The 7,658-nt window shown below is 56.6% G+C and overlaps 1 pseudogene; it reads left to right on the top strand.

Annotated features, from left to right (window-relative positions):
- Positions 1-3,811: 3,811 nt before the first annotated feature.
- On the top strand, positions 3,812-7,441 carry LOC109766739 (receptor-like serine/threonine-protein kinase SD1-8; annotated as a pseudogene).
- Positions 7,442-7,658: the final 217 nt, after the last annotated feature.

Genomic DNA, 7,658 nt, shown 5'->3' on the forward strand with positions numbered 1-7,658 from the left:
GGCGGCGAGTTGATGAACGGCGGAAGGTTGATGCAATCCTTGCCGAAGTTGCGGACGTAGAAGAAGGAGCTCTGCCATTTCTTGGCAGAATCCTCCAGCGGCATCCTCGGGCAGTCGGCGCCCGACCGCTTGGTGATGACGGTCGCCCCGCACTCAGACATCTCCCCGGCCCTTGCCCCCTGCTGCTTCAGGGAGAAGAAGCGCACCCAGAGGTCGATCGAAGGCTCCACCCCAGGTACCCCTCGCAGAGGGTAACAAAGCCGGACAACTACACGATCGCGCCGGTGCCAAGATGGTGGGGCTGGAGCCCGAAGAACTCCAGAAAGTCGCGGAAGAAGCCGCTCGCAAGCAGCCCAAACCCGCGCTTGAAGTGCGGCAGGAAGACCATCCGCTCTAAGCCCTCGGGCCGCGGCTCCCGCTCGCCCCGCGGGAGGCGCGCCTCGACCTCCTCCGCCCTCGGCAGGCGCCTGGTGTCGCGGAGGTAGGCGATGTCGTCGAGGGTGACGGTCGAACCCACCCACGATCCTGACGGTAGCGCCATCGACCCGAGCGCGGAAGAAGAAGGAGGAGAAAAGGAAGAAGATGGCGAGAAAGCTCTGCTCAAGACAGCAGGCGTCGCAGCTAGAGGCGGTCGTCGGAAGCAGAGGGAGGATGAAGAGGCAGGGGAGCGCAAGCATGAATGATCTCCGCCACCCCCTCAGCCCCCAATTTATAGGCCACGATTTGAAACGTGGGGAAGTGGGATCATTTGTGCTCGCCCCTCCCACTTCCCCACAATAAGTGCGCACGTACGCACGTAGTAACTGCCTCGAGAATGGCAACCGACCCGCAGACGGTGCAATAAAACCGCACGCGTGGGCCGAGGGTGCGCGGCGGCGGGCCCCAGGCCGTCGCCCCGTCCCGTCACGCGCGTGGCCTGTCAGGCCCCTCCGGCTCCTGGGTGCCACGTGGCGGCCGTGCGAAGCCTGAAAGATTGCCCAAGATTCGTCGAACTCCTCGGCTTCCCACCACGAGCGGGATGCCGCGGTCCGGCTTCCGGAAGCCGGCACACAGTGGGTGTTGCCGGACCCGGCGGTCACCAAATCCACCGCTGCAAGGGGGGAAACTGGGAAGGCCCTCCCATCTGAAGACGGCGGACCTTCACTGCTTCGGGGACTACTGTCGGGGGGATGAACCCCAGGTAGGCAACAGAACCCGGATCATTTTCAAAAACAACGGGGCCAGCATCACCCCTCAATCCGGCTCGCACTTGGCCGGGTCGCTCAACCCGGCCAGGCCCTGCGACCCGGCCAGGCTCTGCAACCCAGCCAGACTCCTCGACTCGGCCCCAACAACCAAGCTCAAGACTTCCCCAACAAGCCAGCACCGCCCTTGGCGTGTTCTCCAAACCTGGCCAAGGGTCAGCGGCTGTCCCATCCCAGCCGTACGATGGGACGAGACTCCACCAACTGATAACCGAAGCCACAGTGCCCCGCCCATGCCTCTGGTCAGCCGGACGAGGCAACAGTGCCCCCACCTACCCGCTAACCAGGGCTGGCGTGGAAACAGTGCATCCGACGTCACCCATAATGCCGGCAAGCGGCGACCTAACGGAGTGCCACTGTAGCCGACTCGACTCGGCCACGCCCTGACGACCGACAAGACGGCACACAGTGCCCCATAGGCGCATGGGGCCCGCGCCCGGCGAACCCGGCGAGCCCTGGTACCCGGCGGGTCCCAGCACCGGGTTTCCTGGACACTGACAACCCGGCCCTACGGCCTTGTAACATTACCCTTGTACCCCTGGGGGGTTGACCTATAAAACCCCCCAGGAGCCCTCATGCATACGGGCAATCGACTCACACACGCATCCACCCACTCACACGTCTAGCAAGCAACACCCGAGGAGAGGGAGCAGCCTAAGCCTTGGCCTGACCTCCTTCTTCCTCCATACAGCTCTAGGAGCAACTCTGTACTGTTACATATAAACCACACTCGGCAGGACTAGGGGTCTTATCTCTCCGGAGAGCCCCGAACCTGGGTATGTCTTGTGTCCTGCGCTCGCTCATGCCGACCTCGCCTCTAGAGCCCACCAGTACCCTCGAGCCTCCTCCTATCTTTAGCCATCCCTTGGCATCTGTCATGCGCCCACCACGACAAAGTACTTGAGACACTAAGATCAGGAACTAACCGAACCCATATATGGTTCAGATCTTGCTGCAGAAACTAACAAGGGCAGATGCTGAACCAGACTCACTTTAGCTGCAGCTTCAGAAGACGGAGAGATCGGCGAACTGGCCCCATGATGCGGAGCTGCTTCTTTTTCCTGTTGCTGCTTGTGCCTGTCTCCACCCGCATCTCCTGCTGCTCCATCTGCTGCTGCTGCTCCATCTCGAACAAAGGAGCGAGGGGCAGCATTGGAACCAACATGTCGAGCGCGTAGTCCACGCGGAGTTGGTTGTGGCTCTGGTACATGCACCAGACCAAGTTCTCGATCAGTGGGCGGTGGAGGTCTGGCAATCAAGCGTACTCCTCATGGTTGGCAGCCGCCCTCACTGCGCGCGCATGGTTCTTCAGGATTTCAACGCTGGCGTACCAGGTGCTCGCCTCGCGCGCGTAGGAGAGCTTGGTGCTATCGCCGTCGAAGATCTCCTGCAGCGCCTTGTCCCATCCGAGGCCAAATGCCATGGCACGATGGAGGGTTTTTAGGTGGGAAGGAGGAAGTTGGATGGAGAGGCGATGGTGAGGGTTGGTGGTTATCTGTGCAAGGATGGTGAATGTGAATGAATGAACTCTGTGTGTGTGGCGACTGGGATTTTCTGAAGAAAAGGGCGCACTGAATCGATCCAACTACCGTTGCGTAAATTTTTTTTGAGGAAAAACGAAGAAGCACAAAGCACGACCCAGCTGCCCTGTAAATAGACCGAGCGGCCCCCGCACAGCCCACCATAGCTTGGTCCCGCGTGAAAAAAGGCGTTAACGGCCGCTAACGCCGTCACCGCTGTCGGCCCGAACGCGATCTGCCACGTCAAAACGCTCTCAAAAAACGAATCTGTGTTTTCTGTCTCTGGCAATTATTCTCTGCGGTGCAAAGTGTCACATTTTATAAAATGATAATTTTTGGAGAGCTATGACTCTTATGTGATGGTTGTGTGCATTTTACGCGTGAGAGGCCTTTCCCGTGAAGGGGACTGTGCGGCTGCGCGGCAAAACCCGGAAATAATCACGATGCTGCTCATGGTGGTAGCTCCTCCTCCGCGTCCCCAGTTAGCTACTACTGCACGTATGGGCATGGCATGGCCTGTCTATTTGACATTGGCGATTATGAATCGGCTTAGAGTAGGCTACTACGTACATAGAGGTGAGCGATTAGATTTGCTTGCCTTGAGTACGTATGATGGCGTACCACCGTGAGTTATACTACTTCCCGGCGCGCACCGGCGTCTCAATTCCGGTGGCAGTGGTCAGGTCCTCGCCACTCTAGAAATTGCTGTTCTCTTAGATGCCGGTGAGCCGAGGCTAGTCAGCTTCACCGGCGCGTTGGCCTCGATCTGTCGGTGCCGACTGATCGACGGCCGACGAACTTGGGCGGCGCCGGATCGCCAGCGGCGGCGAGGTTCTTAAGCCCAGCGTTGTCGGTGACGTCCTGATGAAAAGAGAACATTATGCGATTTGTTTTGGCAGCGAGAGGAGAGAATTTTCTAGCGCCGTAGGATGGGAAAGCAACGGACGGGAGCACCGAGGCGGGAGCAGGCAAGTGCACCGCAATATTCGGATCTGATACTGCCACACATCCAAGTGTATATTATTTTCTTCTTCTCCGATTGACATGCCCCATGCAAGTGCATCGTGCTATCGTAGTTTGAACCCGCTGCAGCTGTGCCGGATGCCGACGGACCTGCCCCTTCAGCACTCAATCAGCCACTCAACTAGAGTATCACTTTCCATTCACACATACTCCACCGTCGGCCGGCCACCGGCCACCGGCAGCTCGTATTTGAGCGGCCAATTCCAAAGCAAAGAGATCCTAGAGGCGAGATGAGGAGGAGGAGGCGCGCGCTCTCTCTACTCCTTGTCGCGGCCACCTACCTCTCCATCTCGATCGCCACCGACACCATCGACCTGACCGCGTCCATCACCGGCAACCAGACACTCGTCTCCGCCCGTGGAGCATTCAGGTTAGGCTTCTTCACCCCGCCCGGCAGCTCCGGCGACAGGACCTACATCGGCATTTGGTACGCAGGCATCCCAGTACAGACCGTCGTGTGGGTCGCCAACCGCAAGAATCCGGTCGTCGGATCCCCGGGCGTCCTCAAGCTCTCCCCTGACGGCCGCCTTGTAATCATCGACGGCCAGAACACCACCGTTTGGTCCTCCGCGGCGCCCACCGGAAACGTGGCCACCGCCGCCACCGCTCGGCTTCTCGACAGCGGCAACTTGGTCGTCAGCTCTGATGGAAGTGGATCGAGCCAGAGCGTGGCGTGGCAGAGCTTCGACCACCCGACGGACACGCAGCTCCCGGGCATGAAGATCGGGGTGGATCACAGGAATGGCTTCGCCTGGAACATCACGTCGTGGAGCAGCCCGACTGACCCCTCGCCAGGGGAGTATACGTTCAAGCTGGTCCCCGGCGGGCTCCCGGACTTCTTCCTCTTCGAGTGCCCCGAGAAAATCTACTCGAGCGGGCCATTCAACGGGGCCGGGCTCACCGGAGTGCCGAACCTCATGTCCCAGGATTTCCACTTCGCCGTCGTGGACAGCCCCGACGCGACGTACTACAGCTACTCCATCACCAACCCTAAGCTGCTGTCGCGGTTCATCATGGACGGCACGGCGGGGCGGATGCAGCGGTACGTGTGGCTCGACAGCGCGTGGAGAAGCTTCTGGTACTACCCGACGGACCCCTGCGACACCTACGGCAAGTGCGGGCCGTTCGGGTACTGCGACATGAGCAAGACCCCGCTCTGCAGCTGCCTGCCGGGCTTCGAGCCGCGGTCGAAGCAGCAGTGGGACCTCAGGGACGGGACCAGCGGATGCGTCAGGACGACCAACCTGAGCTGCGGTGCCGGAGAGATGAAGCTGCCGGAGACGACCAACGCGACGGTGCACGCCAACATGACGCTGGACCAGTGCCGGCAGGCGTGCCTGGCCAACTGCAGCTGCAGAGCCTACTCCGCCGCGAACGTCAGCGGCGGGACCAATCGCGGGTGCGTCATTTGGGGCGTCGATCTGCTTGACATGAGGCAGTATCCGGCGGTGGTGCAGGACCTGTACATCCGGCTCGCGCAGCCAGATGTAGATGCCTTGAACGTCTCGGGTTAGAACAACTTCCCTGTTTGTCCAAGCACAGTTTGTCCCATTTAGAGCAAGTCTTCATGGTCGTAGCTACGCTTGATTGCAGTTGCAGGTAAGCGCCGACGGTCCATGGTGATCGCTGTCGCCGCGGCTATTTCCGGCGTGCTTCTTCTGGCGGCCGCTGGCTGCTTATGTTTCTGGAGATACAAGGCGAGGAGGAAGCGTCGGCGTCAGGAGCCTGAAACGGCGGCAGGCAGTGGAGACAACGTGCTTCCAATGAGGGCCAGGAAACACCCTGATTTGAGCCCAGCACGGGACGACGAGAACAAGGTGAGCAGCGGCGAAGACGATCTGGACCTTCCGTTGTTCGATCTCGCCGTGATCCTCGCCGCCACGGACAACTTCGCGGCGGAGAGCAAGCTAGGTGAAGGTGGATTTGGCCCTGTCTATTTGGTAAGATAAATTAAAAAGAAGATAAATTATTTAAGATCAAGTGACACCTTGTGATCCTTTAGTTTATTGCTTACGAAATATAATGAACAGGGGAGGCTTGAGGATGGGCAAGAAGTAGCTGTGAAGAGGATGTCCAAGAAATCATCACAAGGTGTCGAGGAATTCAAGAACGAGGTGAGACTAATCGCCAAGCTCCAGCACAGGAACCTGGTGAGGCTGCTCGGCTGCTGCATCGACGAAGACGAGAGGATGCTCGTGTACGAGTTCATGCACAACAACTGCCTGGATACGTTTATATTTGGTCAGTTCATTAATTTAATTTGTTGCACAAGACAAAAACTCGCAGCCACTTTTTCCTATATCAAACGAACACACAGTTAATTCATCACATTGGATGCATTATTATCATGCAGATGAGGCAAAGCGTAAGTTACTGGGATGGAGCAAACGCTTCGAGATCATTCTGGGGATCGCACGGGGTCTACTCTATCTCCACGAGGATTCCAGGGTCAAGATCATCCACAGAGATATGAAAGCGAGCAACGTGTTGCTGGACAGAAACATGGTCCCCAAGATATCGGACTTCGGCATCGCCAGGATGTTTGGCGGTGATCAGACAACTGCGTACACCTTGAAGGTCATCGGGACATAGTGAGTATTATATAACTCCTCCGTCTCCGCCTTCAAAACCGTCTTATATAAATCATCGTGTCGTATGTACAACTATTTTCGAGATGTTGACTTATGATGAGGTGGTGGCCGATCATCAGCGGTTACATGTCTCCAGAATACGCCATGGATGGCGTCTTCTCCATCAAATCCGACATCTACAGCTTCGGCGTCATGGTGCTGAAGATCGTCACCGGCAAGAAAATCCGAGGCTTTTACGATGACGAGCTTGATCTAAACCTTTGCGGTTATGTAAGTACCAGCAGCATGATTAATAACAAACACAAGTACTGGTTGATCTTTGGTTAGTTAGTTGTGTTACTGATATACAAATATATATAATCACTTTTCAGGCGTGGATGTTGTGGAAGGAAGGCAGGAGCAGGAGCTCCTGGACGATGCGATGGGCAACACTTGCGATCAGAGTCAGGTGCGGAGGTGCATACAGGTTGCTCTCATGTGCGTCGACGTGCAGCCTAGGAACAGGCCGATGATGTCTTCGGTCGTCATGATGCTGGCCGGCGAGAATGCCACGTTGCCGGAGCCAAATGAGCCCGGAGTTAACCTAAGGAGGAACAGGACCGATACAGGATCTTCTGAAACTCAAAGCGAGTTCAGCTTCACCGTGACTACGACAGATACTACCTAGGTAGGTACTCCCTCCGTCACTGTCAAAAAAGCTTATATATTATGGAACATAGGGAGTAGTTTAGTTGGGGCTGGAATGGTACGTACGGGTTACAACGAAAGCTTCTTTCCTTGTTCTCAACTTCAGCTACGCTCCCTGGTGAATTATAGTTTATAGTTCGGGATGGTAAGAGTAGCGCGTTCTAATTTATTTGTTTTTGGTCGGGTGACGACTTTTTTTTTAGGGAAATTAGTTGCTTTATTATTCGTAGTTCATCTCTTCTGCAACATCGGATCGAACACACTCCGGGGGTACATGAAGCCAGGTTTTACAAAGAGACTTACAGCAACCTTCCCTAGCTAGGACATGTGCTATTTTATTTGCACTCCTACGCACCCATACCACACGGTGCTCTTGGATATCTGGAAGCAAAGTTTTGATCTGCTGAACTAGGTGCCCAGTGTGAGAGAAATCTTTGTTGACGTCGAGCAGCTTCCGGACAGCTTCCTTGGAGTCCGTCTCTAGGATGAGTTTCTGTACGTTTAGTTCTTGACCTAGCAAAATGGCTCGGCGGCACGCCTGCAACTCCGCCACTTCAGGATCCGTGACAGCTGGAAAAAAATGGCAAGCTCCT

The sequence above is a fragment of the Aegilops tauschii genome, chromosome 3 (assembly GCF_002575655.3).
Source record: "Aegilops tauschii subsp. strangulata cultivar AL8/78 chromosome 3, Aet v6.0, whole genome shotgun sequence".
NCBI classification, from domain to species: domain Eukaryota; kingdom Viridiplantae; phylum Streptophyta; class Magnoliopsida; order Poales; family Poaceae; genus Aegilops; species Aegilops tauschii.